Source organism: Lontra canadensis, unplaced genomic scaffold (assembly GCF_010015895.1).
Source record: "Lontra canadensis isolate GAN:19392208 unplaced genomic scaffold, GSC_riverotter_1.0 scaffold28, whole genome shotgun sequence".
Classification (NCBI taxonomy): domain Eukaryota; kingdom Metazoa; phylum Chordata; class Mammalia; order Carnivora; family Mustelidae; genus Lontra; species Lontra canadensis.
Window position 1 is genome coordinate 4,083,879 of NW_022631022.1, and position 15,829 is coordinate 4,099,707.

Here is a 15,829-nt window from a genome sequence, read left to right on the forward strand (position 1 = left end):
AAGCACTTTGTGTGAATTATCTCATTTTGTGCCTCAAACCACCCTATGTGAAATGGGCATCACCATATTATGGAGACTGAACTGAAGCACAAGAGAGTAAATAATTCTCCCTACTCACATGGGTAAGGGGCAGAGCCAGGCTTCTCATTCAAGGTGATCTGATTCAAGAGCCAGAACTTGAGCATCCGGCAGGCGGAAAGGACTCTGATGGAGTCAAAGCCACAGGCATCAGGCAGTTTCTCTCTCTAAGCCCTGGCCTCCCGGATGGATGCAGAGGTGCCAGGGAGCGGGTGGTTGGCACACCTGCCCACTTGCCGTCAGCGATAGCCATAGCTCTGGGCTGGCAGAATGAAGTGGCTGCTGCTTTTTGCATCTCAACTAGGATACTCATATCTTGGGATACACAGTGAGAATGAAGGGCACAGGAAGCCATAGTCGGGATTTAAATTTCACATGATGACTGGGAAAGGGTAGAAAAGTTGCATTTTTATTAAAACTACCATGGTTCAATGAACAAGGGAGTAAGATGCAAAATCTGATGGGCTGCTTTGGACAAGGCCCCAGAGCCTTAGGTGTTCATACCACTCTATCTTGGGGGGATATTTGGAGGGAGGTAGCTGGGGGAACCAAACCCTGGCTCTGCCTTTTTCCTGTCCCTGATGGTATGCAGAGCCCACTTTCACCCTGCTTCTCCAGCCCTCAATCTCACCCCGCCCCCGACACACACACCCTTACTCACTCGCTGGCTCACTCTGATGTTCCCCAGGTCATTCTCAAAGAAGACAGTTCCACACACACATGCTGCTTCCATCCCTTTAGCATTAGGGACTGTGGGGTTGGGGGACAGAAGAGGTAAATCAGAGACCATCACAGTCGACAGAGATGGAGAGAGAGCCTGAGAGCCTAGTGCTGGGGCTTGGCGTAGGGCATGTGAGGTGGTTACAGGACCTGTATGAGTGTGTGTGACAGAGGGACGTGATTGACCTTAACATCTACTAGAAACAATGAAGAAATATCAAAGTGATAGAAAACTTGGTTTGACTGTGGAAAAATAATGTCAATTACACTCATTTATGATCTCTATTTAGCTTAGTAATGATGCACATCATTTCAAATGTCTTTTTTTTTTTTTTCAGTCCTCATGTAGCTGGGGCCCAAGGGTCGGAGGGCACCTGACTCCAGGGGTCCCAAGCAGACCAGATTCATCCCCTGGCCACTGACAAAATCCAGAGGCAGAGAAATGACTGAGGATGAAACCAGAAAGGAATTAATTTCCGTGAGGCCAACACCCAGAAGACCACAGGCCAGCATCCCACAGACCATCTCTAAGTGCTGAGAATACTTGTAAGTTTAAATAAGGAAAATGTGGGGCAAAAGTCAGTGGGTACATGCAGGTGGGCGGTAAAGGTCAGGTCAGTCACTGTTGTGGGGTCATGGAGTCTTGCAGGCATAGGGGCAGTCCTTATTGCTTGAGGGGGTGGTAGTTTTGGTTCCTGTCACAGGATGCTTTGCCCGCAGGGTCTTTTGCCTGAGTTAAGAGATAAGAAGAACCTAATCAACAAATCAATCAATCAAGAACAGATTGAGTCAAATGAAGGTAGCTGAAGCCCTCTTTCCCTAGGGGAGGAAAAAACAATAAAATTAAACATGCTAAATTCCTTTCAGCAGAATGAAATTTTCCCTGACCTGCCTCAGGATCTTTGCACTTGCCATTTCCTTTTCCACAATTAGTTCTTTGTCATTTTTGGACTGGCTTAAGTGTGCATCTTCCAGTGTTAGTTCTGAGCAGCCTTTGCCTCCTGAGCAGTCACAATCTGTAACTCTGGGACACACAAGTAACACTGGGTCTCCCTATTCCTATTCAGAGTTCATTGCTCATCATTTCATACTCAAACGGAACACCAGACTAGCATGGAGTTCATCATATTATTTGCTCTACATTTATGTATATTTGAAATTTTCTACAGTAATTAAAAAAAATTATTTATTTTATTTGGCAGAGATCACAAGTAGGCAGAGAGGCAGGCAGAGAGAGAGAGAGAGGAGGAAGCAGGCTCCCTGCCGAGTAGAGAGCCTGATTCGGGGCTCGAGCCCAGGACCCTGGGATCATGACCTGAGCTGAAGGCAGAGGCTTAACCCACTGAGCCACCCAGGCGCCCCTACAGTAATTTTTTTTTACAAAATTCTTATCTCTTAGATAAGGCAGCTATGGTAAAATATTAATATATGGTACTATTCTTTCAACTTTTCTGTAGATTTGAAATTTTTCTAAGTAAAAATTAAGAGAAAAAAAAATCGGGGCATCTGGGTGGCTCAGGAGGTTAAGCCTCTTCTGCTTTCGGCCTCAGGTCATGATCCCAGGGTCTTGGGATGGAATCCCACATTGGACTCCATGCTGGGCGGGGAGTCTGCTTCTCCCTCTTCCCTTCCCCCCTGCTCGTGATCTCTCTCTCTCTCTCTAATAGATACATAAAATTGTTTAAAAAAAGAAAAAGAAGAGAGAGAGAGAAAATCATGTCTTTGTCTTGATTCTTTTGCCTCAGGGAGCTGCCTCACAACTCAGACCTTGGGCTCCATTTTGAGTAGCTTTTTGGAACTGAGAGAAATGTTATGGTCCCAGAGCACCAAATGGAGCAGTCCCCAAAACCAGCAAGGTCAGAGCTAGGAGGAAAATCTAACGGTATCTGGACTCCTTGCAAGGACCACTTGGAACTTCAAACCTACATGTTCAGGGCTTCCATCAATGAAGGGAGACATGTGCTTTGTCTGTCATTTTTACAGGAAGGAGGGTGGGACAAGGAAGTTACTCGTAAAAGAAAGGGTTGTTGGGGGGCGCCTGGGTGGCTCAGTGGGTTAAGCCGCTGCCTTCAGGTCATGATCTCCGAGTCCTGGGATCGAGCCCCGCATTGGGCTCTCTGCTCAGCGGGGAGCCTGCTTCCTCCTCTCTCTGCCTGCCTCTCTGCCTGCTTGTGATCTCTCTGTCAAATAAATAAATAAATAAAATCTTAAAAAAAAAAAAAAAAAAGAAAGGGTTGTTGGAGGCAAGGAGAGGGCTCACGTGACAGATTACCTCATTGTTGCTGACCAGAAAATCCCTGACTGACTTAACAGAGACTATGTTTCTGGGGGAGGTTGAAACTGCACTTAGGTTAGGTATTCAGCTGCTGTTTGGTTACTTGGCTGAGCATAAGTGACACCATCTTGGGCCTATGTTTTTTGTTTTTTGTTTTTTAAAGATTTATTTATTTATTTATTTATTTGACAGACAGAGATCACAAGTAGGGAGAGAGACAGGCAGAGAGAGGAAGGGAAGCAGGCTCCTTGCTGAGCAGAGAGCCCGATGCCCGTCTCAATCCCAGGACCCTGGGATCATGACCTGAGCCGAAGGCAGAGGCTTAACCCGCAGAGCCACCCAGGCGCCCCGTTTTTTTGTTGTTGTGTTTTTTTTTTTAACAATCTGAACTTTCCTGAATCCCTTTTACTTTAAAAAAAAAAAAAAAAAAAAGACTTGCATTATTTTCCAAGGCGTTGGACCCTGGGTCTGAGATTTGAGGCTTCTTGCTGAGGCAAAAGTATCAAGACAGATTTTTTTTTTCTCTTAATATTTTACTTAGAAAAATTTCAAATCTACAGAAAAGTTGGGGCGCCTGGGTGGCTCAGTGGGTTAAAGCCTCTGCCTTCGGCTCAGGTCATGATCCCAGGGTCCTGGGATCGAGCCCCACATCGGGCTCTCTGCTCAGCAGGGAACCTGCTTCCTCCTCTCTCTCTGCCTGCCTCACTGCCTACCTGTGATCTCTGTCAAATAAATAAATAAAATCTTTAAAAAAAAAATCTACAGAAAAGTTGAAAGAATAGCATCACATATAATTTTGCCATATTTGCCTTATCTAAGAGACAGGAATTTTGTAAAAAAAAAAAAAGAAGAATACTATAGAAATTTCAAATATACATAAAAGTAGAGCAAATAATATGATGAACCCCGTATACCTATCATCCAGGTTCAGCTGTTAACTGTCCTAGTTAACATCCTTCTCTCCCCTGCATTATATTGAAGTAAATTCATATTTGCCCATATTCACTGTGTTTAATCCTCTGAAGTTATTTTCCTTATTGATGCTCAAATTATGTCCTCTTTGGCCAAACCGGAGCCTAAACCTTTTTGTCTCAACCACAGTAGTCTTTAACAGCTTCCCTGCTTCTGGTGTGACAAGATACTCCAGATTGATCCAGCCCATTCCCAGCCCCAGACATAGAATCAGCCATTTCTAGACCCAAGAAGTCTTGGGTCCTTTTAGTGGGAAAGATATTGAGAGGCCACAGTCTGGGCACTAGGCATGATCATTGCTACTGGGTTGGTCTTATTTCTAGGAACTTCCAGTGGATAGAGCTAGGAAATGTCTCATTTGTTTGTTTCCTGATAAAATGCATCACTAGTTCATACTCATGACTGAATGAATATAAGCTCAAATTCAAGACAACAGGGTTTTTACCTAACGTTATCAAAATTACATCTGTGTTTTCTTTCTCCTATGTTGGAAGTCCCACTTCTCAGTGATGGCAACATAATTCGTCATTCACTTTAACCACAATATACTCACAAAAGTTTCAGAATAACAATTCCAACATAAAAACCAACAATATGATTCCTGAACACTGTTGAAGTATTTTTAAAAGTTTGTCTTGTTGGGGCCCCTCGCTGGCTCAGTCCATAGAGCGTGCAGCTCATGATCTCAGGGTTGTGAGTTTCAGCCCCATGTTGAGTGAAGGGTTTACTTGAAAAGGGGGCAGAGGGAGCGTGCCTGGGTGGCTCAGTCGGTCTGACTCTTGATCCCAGGTCAGGTCTTGATCTCAGGGTCTTGAGTTCAAGCCTCATGTTGGGCTCCATGATAGGCGTGAAGCCTACTTAAAAATAAAAAGGATTTTCTTGTCATTTGGATATATCCCACTAGGGGCTTATAATCACATTACTGTTTTGAGGTCACTTGGGATAGTTCCTATCTGTGTGGTTATGCCCTCAACTCAACATAGCATAGGTTTGGGGGAAAAAAAATCATAAGTTTGTTTCACTTTTGCTTTTTTAAATGTTAATTTTGTTTAATGATTATGTAAAATATTTATAGTCTCAAAGTCAAGTCTCTGAAGGTTGTCACGATCAGTTGTCATAGCCCAGCAGTTTCCAGCTGGTTCTTGCTCTCCTTCATTCACATCTAGCTTTTCTTCCCCTCTGATGATCCTACTGACCAAAGCAGCCCCTGGCTACCACTGATGCTCAGAGGCAGACCCAGGGGCATCCTCTATGTAGAGGACACAGCTTCCAACAGAGGCCCCTGCAGCTTCCGCTGTGGATCCATTTGGGCAGCTAGACATACTGGGTTTCTCAGACAGACGGGCTACTGACTCCTCTGATTCCCCAACTCCCCTTGCAGTCACTGTCTTCACCAGCTCCTTCCACAATCGTGCAAAGCCCATTGCTATGATAAAGCCCCCATCCTGTAATCTCAGAGTGATTCTGCTCTCTAATTGAATCCTGACCAACACAATAACCTTTTCTGTTGTTGTTGCTTACCCTTATATTGTTTAATTTAAATCATATATATGGGGTGCCTGGGTGGCTCAGTGGGTTAAGCCTCTGCCTTCGGCTCAGGTCATGATCTCAGGGTCCTGGGATCGAGTCCCGCATCGGGCTCTCTGCTCAGCAGGGAGGCTGTTTCCCTCTCTTTCTCTGCCTGCCTCTCTGTCTACTTGTGATCTTTCTCTGTCAAATAAATAAATAAAATCTTTAAAAAAAATAAAATAAATCATATATATGTATATGTGACATGACATAGATATATACTTTCCCTTTCCTACAATAGCATATTATACACAGTTGTCTCACTTTGCCTTTTTTTGGACAAGTTTGAGATATAACACACCATACAATCCACGCAGTTAAGTATACAATTCAGTGGGTTTTAGTATTGTTCAGGGTTGTATTCTCATCACCATTGAATTTTAGAACATTTTCATCACCAAAAAAAGAAACCCCATACCTTTTAGCTCTCACTGTCCCCACCTCTGTCACCACCAGAGCCCCAGGCAACCACTACTCTACCCTCTATCTCTACAGATTTGCCTACTGTGGACACCCACATCCTTTACCCACCGAAAAACCCACCCAGGTGATCTCTCTGCAATGGTCTGTTGTGATCTTCCTTGTTCCTTTTGCCGCCTCAGAGTCCTCCATTGTGTGGCTTAGCCAACCAGTACCTTCTGATGGCCACCTGCCCTATTTCCAATCTTTGGCTATTACAGTAGAGTTACAATGAATAGCCTCGTGCATGTATCATTTGGCTTTCTTTTTTTTTAACCACTGCATCTATGGGATCTATTCTTAGAAGCGGGGTTGCTGTGTTAAAGGGTAAATGCAAATGTGATTTTGCTAGCAATTGCCAAATGCCCTCCAAAGAATCTGTACTATTTTGCACTCCATCAGCAACATATGAGAGTGCCTGTTTCCTCACAACTCTCCCAACAGGACATCCTGTCAAACTCGGGTTTTTGCCAATCTGATAGGTAAAAAATGGTAACTCGGTATAACTTTTTATTTTTATTTTTTTTAAAGATTTTATTTACTTATTTGACAGAGATCACAAGTAGGCAGAGAGGCAGGCAGAGGGAGAGAGGAAGGGAAGCAGGCTCCCTGCTGAGCAGAGAGCCCAATGCGGGGCTTGATCCCAAGACTCTGGAATCACAACCCAAGCCAAAGGCAGAGGCTTAACCCACTGAGCCACCCAGGTGCTCCTCGGTATAACTTTTTAAAAAGATTTTATTTGGGTGCCTGAGTGGCTCAGTGGGTTAAGCCACTGCCTTTTGCTCAGGTCGTGATCCCAGGATCCTGGGATCGAGTCCTGCATCAGGCTCTCTGCTTGGCGGGGAGCCTGCTTCCCCCCACCCCCTGCCTGCCTCTCTGCCTACTTGTGCTGTCTGTCAAATAAATAAATCTTTTATTTTATCTCTTAAAATAAAAGATTTTATTTATTTGACAGAGAGAGAGAGCATGACCGGGGGAGGGACAGAGGGACAGGGAGAAACAGACTCCCTGCTGAGCAGGCAGCCCATGTATGTAATTTTAATTTGCATTTCTGTCATTACGAGCAAAGTCAGCGATCTTGCCTATTTTTAAAAAACCATTTTCATTTTTTTTCCTGAGAACAATCTATTCTTGTTTCTAGCTCATTTTCTTTATTATTGTTGGCCTTTTTCTTGAAAGGATTTTGAAACAACTTTTATTTCTTGTCTTACTCATGAAGTAATGTTTGTTCATTACCAAAGAAAATTTAAAATACAAACAAGGAAAAATACATCCATGATTCATATGCCCAAAGTTGACACTGGGAATCACTCGTTATATTTATATATAAGCCCCTTTCTCTCTCTTTCTTTCTTTGTATAGTTGAGTATAGTTGAGGATAGCTGACACACAATGTTACATTAATTTCAATCTGACGAGTTTATACAATTTATAAAACTATGCTCACCACAAGTGTAGCTACCATAGCTAGCCCCCCCGTTTTTAAATTTTATTTATTTATTTATTTATTTATTTATTTATGTGAGAGAGAGTAAGCGTGAGAGAGCACAAGCAGAGGGAACGGCAGAGGGAAAGAAGCGGACTCCCGGCAGAGCAGGGAGCCTGATGCAGGGCTTGATCCCTGGACCCTGGGATCATGACCTGAGCCCAAGGCAGATGCTTGCTTAATCAACTGAGCCACCCAGGTTCCCCAGCTAGCCCCATTCTAACAAAAGGAAAAAAGATACATACACATAGACAATGGCAAAATATTTACTGGTCATGTGTCAGCACTTGGAAGCCAGAGGCTGCACAGGTCTCTCTGCTTAGAGCATTAGTCCTTTAGGGGAGAGAGGCCTGGAATGCCTGGAGAAGGGAGAAGGAGGGAAATGGCAGAAGGTTCTGACCAAGTAAGGTCAGGAGTGGCCAGTGGGCAGCCCCTGGAGAAGTGCCAGTGCGGAGTGGGTAGTTAGAGTGTTGCTTACCCACAGGAGAAGGAAAGGGGGAAGCAGCCCCAACATAGGGCTAGGACTGAGGTCCAGCTCTGTTTTGCTCTGCCCAGCCATGTGACCCCGGAGAAGTCTCTCCCCATCTTCACAAGGAAGTCAGCCTGGATGGTCTTTTAGTTCCCTGCCCATGCAAGCATGATACTAAAATGGGATGAATAATTCATTAGAGGAAAAAAGCATTGATTAATGAAGGCTGGTTGTTTTATTTTTCAGGCATCTGGGCACCCCCCTAAACATACAAACCTTGGACCCCACCCACACTTCCCATCCCTTGTGTACTCATGTTCCTGAGTCTGGTCGCCGTTCTGCTACTCTCCAGCCATGTGACTCTGGGCAAATCACTAAATCTCAATTTCTTCATCTATGGGTGATACTTTTTTATAGCGTCTTTTCAAAATGCCTAAAGCAGTCCCTGGCACACAGCGAGTGACTCATTATGGTGGTAATTATTACCTGCCACCTATCCCACTGAATCGTCTGGACAACCGGGTGAGTCAAGAACTAGTAAATTTAAGCTCAACTTTACCGAGGAGGCAAGCGAAGTGCAGAGGTTAATGACTCTCCCAAGGACACACTGAAAACAGGCGAGTGGAACCCCGGCATGCCTCTCTGAAAAGGCTAACTGGGTGGTCCACGTGGCGCTGCCGTGTGAGTCCCTAGGGCACCCCGGCTGCAGGTGTGCGCGCTCGCTCGCCGGGAAGAAAAGCGCTTTGGGGGAAACCTTAGAAACCAGAGCAAGCAGGCACTCGGGGTTGGAGGAGCCAGACGAGAGCGAAAGGAAGCGGCGGCCCCTCAAGCCGCTTCTCCAGCTGCGCAACTTCTCCATTCGGCCCAACTGGAGTTCCTGCGGTCGACACACGGGGGAGCCAGAGCCGGCCAAGAGCTGCCGGCGGTAAATACCGTAATTGTCCCAGGTGTGCGCACCTTAGTCGGCCCCCACCTCCCGCACGAGCATGACCGAGGCGGGAGGAGCGTGAGAGCCAGCTGCGGGGAATTACAGACACCAGTCTGACTTGAGCTTGGCTGGGTCCGCCTGCCACGGAGGAGCCTCGCGGAGAAGCGGGACCGCCCGCAGCCTCCGAGTCTCTCGGAGCTGGTTCTTACGCCGGCTTCCTGCTACTGTTTTGTGAGGTTTTCCCCAGAATCGCAGCGCGGGTGGTTGGCCGCCAGTCAAGGACTTGGCCCCTGGGGGGCGGGGTGAAAGGCGGCAGAGTTGCTGGGATGTCAGGACCCCGTATCGGCGGTGAGCTGCCAGTTTAATTCCCACTCCCCTGACTTCCCTCTTCACTAAGGACCTCCCGGAGAGCCCCAGGCCTTCGTCAGCCTGAGCGCCCAAGATACAACAACGCTGTTCAGAGTTTGGCGATTGACGGACGATGGGTGCCGGTCAGGGTAATGTGCATTTGAATACTGCAGCACGGATGTCCCAGAGGTGTTTGCCTGAAGGAGGGCGGGGATGCCCGGGAGTTGTGGGCCCGCAGGTGAGGCAGCGCGTGGCCTGGGCCACGGTGCCACCGAGACCCTTGGGGTCTGCGTTCCAACCTCTTTTAAGAAGGCCACTCCGCCACGGGCAGTGTCCTGAGGCAGGGATAGGGAAAGCATAATCAACAGAGAGGAAAAGGGAAGCCAAGAGCTCAAAGGCTGGAGCTGGGCAAGACTTTCATTCTCCAGGCCTCAGTTTCCTCATCTGGAAGGTGGAGATAATACCACCTAATGCTAAGGGCTACCGTGAGCATTCAATGAGTCAGCGTTCTAAAAAATGCTCTGGAGCCAATGCAAAGGCTGGGCGCGAAACCTCTTCTTCGGTGGCCTCCCTGATTGTTTCAGACCCCAGTGCTGCTCTCTCCTGGGGGCTCCTAGAACCCATGGTCCAGCCTTCAGTGCCAGCCCTATAGCCTTGATGGGGTGACTGCTTTATTTTGCAGCTACTGCCCCCACCCACAGGATGCCTCTTTGCACCCCCATCCCTACCAGACTGAATTTTTCAAGGCAGACAATGGAACTTGATTCATTGCTGTATTAATTTGAAAACAAGGCCACATAATACTTTGCAAAATTATACTAAAGTTCATCTAAAAAAAAATAATAAGCACAAAGAGACAGAGTTGTGAAAACAAATGCAGTGGGGATGGGGAATGGGACCAGATATTGAAACAATTTGATCAGAGCCCTCAGAATTTTTTTAGGTGTATATATACGTTACTCTCCATTTTGAAGAATCCACAAAACTCCATTCAAAACTCAATTTTGAAGACTCTACATCTTCTACAGAAATCTTAGCAGTGCTAGGGCAAAGATAAATGTGTAAGGACATTTGGTGTAGTGTTGTTTGTAACTGTAGGAAAGAAGAAACACTCCAGAGTCCACCAGTAGGGGTTAGTGATCATTTTACAATATATGTAAATCAAAGTTTAAGGCTGTATGCCCTAAACTTATACAGTGATGTAGGTCAGTTTTGGTTGTTTTTTTTTTTTTTCAGTAAATCCGAAAAAAACTAGAGGATGAAAATATATTGAGGTGCGGCCATACAAGGCAATACTGAGCAGTTGTTAAAAAAAGAAATGAATGGGTCTATAAGTGCTGAGGTAGGAAGAATGCCTAAGAGATAGCAAGAAACAGAACAGGGAGTATAGTGTGAGTCCATTTCTCTGAAAACATTTTCCCACTGCTGCTTTTCAGTCTTTGTCAAATCTCCCTTGCCCATCTCAGGATGGCAATCTGGCAGATCCTTTGCTTTGCAACCCCTTAAGAATATTAAAAGTCTGCTCCAACCCAATTTAAATTCGGGCTCTTTGCATCTTCAAAGTACATATTGCACAGAGCAACACAAGGCTTAGCATTTAACACGTTTATTTCCCACCACGTCCCTCTAAAAGAGGTGCTATGATTATCATCTTCAGTTTACAGATAAGAAAATTATAGAATAGAGTTGTTAAACAGTTTTCCCTAAGTCGCACAGATCACATATGGCAGAACCAGTGTTTACAGAGTCAGAATCCATGCTCTTAACCATTCTGTGTGTCACTCTAGGCTCATAGCACTACAGAGAGCACTTTTTCTTGGTTCAGGTTTTCAGTAGGTACAGTATATATCATTAACTAGATATACTAGCCTTTCCCCTGGTGAGGGACAGATGGTTTGTTTCCAGCATTGTACTACCTACCACAAACATTGCTGCAATGAACTTCTTTGGTCAGGTGTTTTTGTACATTGTGCAAACATTTTGGTAGGTTAGATTCATGGAAGTCAAATCGCTGGGTCAAAGTGTAAATTTAAATTTGGATAGCTGGGTGCCTGGGTGGCTCAGAGGGTTAAAGCCTCTGCCTTCAGCTCAGGTCATGATCCCGGGGTCCTGGGATCGAGACCCACATCGGGTTCTCTCCTTGGCGGGGAGCCTGCTTCCTCCTCTCTCTCTCTGCCTGCCTCTCTGCCTATTTGTGATCTCTGTCTGTCAAATAAATAATAAAATCTTTAAAAAATAAAAAATAAAAATAAATTTGGATAGCTGTTCTAGATACCTATTGCTATAGGACAAACCACCCCTAAATACAATGCCTAAAGCCACCGCTTTATCTTATTCACAATTTTTCAGGTGAGGAATTCTGGAAGGGCTTAGCTGGACGGTTTATTTTTGCTTCTCTGCCAAGCCGGCTTCCTCACTCACAGGACAAGGCCTCACCACTTCTTGACCTCTCTCTGCAAGTGATGCCATACCCTCCAGGACTCCCCTGCATGCTTTGGGCTTCTCACAGCTGATCATTTCAGTTCAGGTAAGAGGCAGGATGTGGAACCTGCTGGGCAAGTTAAGGGATATGCTTGGAACTATAACAGTGTCACGTTTGCTAGATTTTATTGGCCAGAGAACGTAAACACCAGCCCAAATTCAAAGGAAAGGATCACCGACCTCCTTTCTCTATGGGAGAACTGTCAGAGAATTTGTGATCACCTTTATTCCACCACAGTAGCTATTTCCAAATTGCCCTCCAAAATGTTGGTCAGTTTACATTCCTGCAATGTTTGGGGCTGTCTCCCCATACCCTCACCAACACTATACGTTGTAAAACCTTTCATTGGTGCCAATCTGGCAGTTGAAAATGGCATTTCATTGCTACTTTGTTATCTGTTTCTTTCATTATGAGTGAAGGTGAGCATCTTTTCATGTATTTACTGTTCATCTGGAATTTTTCTTTCCTTATGAATTGCCCATTTTTAAATTTGGTTACCTCTTTTTCATGTCGACTTCTAAAATGTGTATATTAAGTGTGTTAGCTCTTTGTCTGACATTCTCTTACAAATAGTGTTCCCAGTGTTTGGTCTTTTAACTTTTCTCCATTTGGGTTTTTAAATTTTTTTTTTAACGTGTTTAAATAATCAGTGTTTTACTTTAAGACTTCTGGGTTTTGTGTGGTATGTTCCTCCCTTTTTCAGAATTTTCGTGCTAGTTTCAAATGTTTATTTTTCCAGAGGAAGATTAATATCATTTTCTGAAGCTCTCTCCCCAATTGTGTTGGTATTTGGATTGAAATAGCTTTCAGTTGATAAACCCCTTAGAGAAAATGCACAGCTTTACAATTGGAGGGCAGAGCTGGTCATCACTTTGTTTTGGGTCTTCTATTCTTTTTTTTTTTTTTTCAAGATTTTATTTATTTACTTGACAGACTGAGATCACAAGTAGGCAGAGAGGCAGCCAGAGAGAGAGGGGGAAGCAGGCTCGCTGCTGAGCAGAGAGCCCGATGATGTGGGGGCTCAATTCCAGGACCCTGAGATCACGACCCGAGCAGAAGGCAGAGGCTTAACCACTGAGCCACACAGGCACCCCTGGGTCTTCTATTCTGTAGGACACTGGGGCTTATTGAGGGGTGGCAGTGCCATCTCAGGGAGGCCCCAGTACCCTGGGCACCTGTAGGGAAGGGAGCCCAAGAGCCCAGCAAGGGGCACCCTGGGGTCAGGTAGGCCCTGCCCAGGCCTGTCCCTGGGAACCCAAGGCTTGGCCAAGGGATGCCTAGAAGACAGCGCAAAGGTACAACCCCAGACCTCCATGCAGGGTGAGTTCCAGCCTCCCTAAAGGAAACATTCCTTGGAGGCCCAGGAGAGGGGCCAGATGTTCCCTCAGAGAGCTGGTTCAGGAAGTAGGAGATTTCACAGAGCAGCACCTTGTTTAAGAAACCAAGTAGTAAGGCTTTGGCCAGGGACCATCCTACTGGTCTCAACATCACAGCCGTGGGGAGAGGAAGGGATCTGCTCTGGGAACCGCAGGTATGCGTGGCAGCTCTGGGCACAGGCCTTCAGGCTTGCCTTCCCAACCCTTCCCAACCTCCACTGGCTTCTGGCCACCCCGGGGCCTCAGACTGCAGCATCCAGCTCCTCCTCACCCAGGCAGGGGCCCAGAGGCTTGCCCGCAGGCACCTGGGGAGACTGAGTGGCACTCGTATTCTGGGATCATTTGTTAAGTGCCTGCTATGTGCCCATCTGTGTCCTTGGGATGCAGTAGAGCAAAATTCCTGTCCTTCTGGAGCTGATAGACATAAAATCACTGTGGTAAAAATGTGAAATGTCAGGAGATAAGTGCTCCAGAAGACTAGAGGGCGAGGTAAAAGGACTTGGGGGCTGGGGGTGGGAGCAGTGGAGAAGGCAGTCATTGTTTCTGGGGAGCATGCATTTGCCCTCCAGCTTGGCTCACCAATGGGGACCCCGTGCAGGAAGGCCAGGAAGGAGCGCAAGGTGCTTGTTCCCCTGGGTCCTTCCCTGAAGGGTCACAGCTCCTGTTTGGGGGCCCTCTCCCACAGCACTTTCATTCCTGTTTCCAGCAGCCCCTTCCTTCCGTCCCCCTCAAGCCTGGGAGTAGTAAAGTTGCCCCATGCCCCCGGCACCTGGGCATTGCACTCTCCCTTGAGATGTCCTTACATCTCACTCACACCTTTCCAAACAGTCCTCGAATAATCCTCGAATAATCCTAACTGGAATGCAGTGTTCTTTTTTTTTTTTTTAAAGATTTTATTTATTTATTTGACAGAGATCACAAGTAGGCAGAGAGGCAGGCAGAGAGAGAGAGGAGAAAGCAGGCTCCCTTCTGAGCACAGAGCCCGATGTGGGGCTCGATCCCAGGACCCTGGGATCATGACCTGAGCCCAAGGCAGAGGCTTTAACCCACTGAGCCACCCAGGCGCCCCTGGAGTGCGGAGTTCTGCTGGAACCCTGAGAAACACAGTGGCACCTGCGTGGGCAGGAAGGCAGGAAGGTGGTTTGCTGTGTAGATACCTAAGGGGAGTGCTCTCTGCAGAGGGGATTACCAGTGCAAAGGCCCGGAGAGGGAAAGTTACATCTGAACTTTTTTTTTTTTTTTTTGAGATTTATTTATTTATTAGAGAGAGAATGAGCAGAGGGAGAATCTTTAAGCAGACTCCCCAGCATGGGGCTCCATCTCATGACCCTAAGATCGTGACCTGAGCTAAAATCAAGAGTTGGACACTCAACCGCCTGAGCCACCCAGGTGCCCTGGTATATCTGAGCATTTTGAAGAAAAGCAAGAGGCCAGAGTGGCTGGAGCAGAGGGGAGGAGAGAGGATTAGCACCTGGTATCAAAGATGTGGGTTTTGGGAGGTAAGGCCACTGGAGGCCCCAACTGAGAAGAGGCTGTTCTTCAACACTATTGCTCTGCTGCTGTGTGGAGAGCCAGCTGTGGGGGCTCAGAAATGGAAACAGGGAGGCCAGTGAAGGGGCTATTGCAGTATCCCAGGTGGCTGAGATGGCAGGAGGGAAGACATGAGCCCACAGGATTTGCTAGCAGGTTAGATGTGGGGGTGCAAGAACAAGGAGGCAAGGGTGCTTCAGGGTCTCTGGCCTATTGGACTTGTCTGGTCTGCTAGATTTCATGTGGCGGCCCTGCACCCATCCAGCCTGGCCTTCACGTGCTGTCCCTCTGGGGGCCGTAGACCCATCTCTTCTCCGGCGTGCCGATTGGTCTGCCAGCCACTTCCAGGAGGGGTTCTTGAGCAGATTTCAGCCCCCTCTACTTGGGACCATCTCTCTGCTGGTCCTTGACCCTAGGATAGGAGTAGATTCTGGGCCTGGGGCACTGGGAACAGGGGCAAAGCCAGATCCCCAGAGGCAGCCCCATTGAGTTGACTATTGCTCCTCTAGTGACCAGCTTTCTGGGGTACCCCCAGATCCACACTCCTCAGCCTGGGCCCTGTGAGTCAGCCAGACTCAAACATGACCTCCTTCTTCTTCCGTCATTCTCTTGGCTGGCTTCCTCTCAAGTTCCAGGCCTCTGTGGGGCCATCTGGGCCTCAAGTGAAGAGCCTGCCCAGGGGTGGCCCAACCCTTCCTCAGGGACTTTGTCAGCCTTGGCCCCTCTTGCTGGACATGGTCTTTCAGAATTCCGGTTTGGAGGGCCTCCTCCCACAACATCCTGTGGGGTCACTTGGCGAGGTTGTCACTGCCCCAGCCACTGGATACCAGCTGAGTGCCTTCTGGGCCAGCCAGGCCTGGCCTCCACTGATAATAGCACCACCATCTAGACTTCCCCTGAGCCGGCTCCATGCTGAGATCTTCTCGGGCCCATCCACCCAAGTCCGCGGGGGTCCATCTAGCACTGATGGTCAGTTATAAGAGTGGGTTCTGAGGTATACTCTCCCCCACTTGTCTGCATCTGACCTTGGGCAGTCACCTAACACTCCAAGTCTCCATTCCCTCAGCTGACCTCCTGGTGTCCCTCCCACATTGGAGATCCTCATGAGTACTTTCTGAAGAAGTTACTCAATGCAAT

The 15,829-nt window shown here is 47.0% G+C and overlaps 1 long non-coding RNA gene across 1 annotated transcript; it reads right to left on the bottom strand.

Moving 5' to 3' along the window:
* Positions 1-1,453: 1,453 nt before the first annotated feature.
* Positions 1,454-8,002, bottom strand: LOC116871880. The gene is made up of 3 exons (XR_004383545.1): positions 7,960-8,002; positions 6,108-6,115; positions 1,454-1,521 (listed from the first exon to the last, which is right to left on the bottom strand). It is a non-coding gene; the product is annotated as an uncharacterized LOC116871880 (long non-coding RNA).
* Between the last annotated feature and the right edge of the window lie 7,827 nt (positions 8,003-15,829).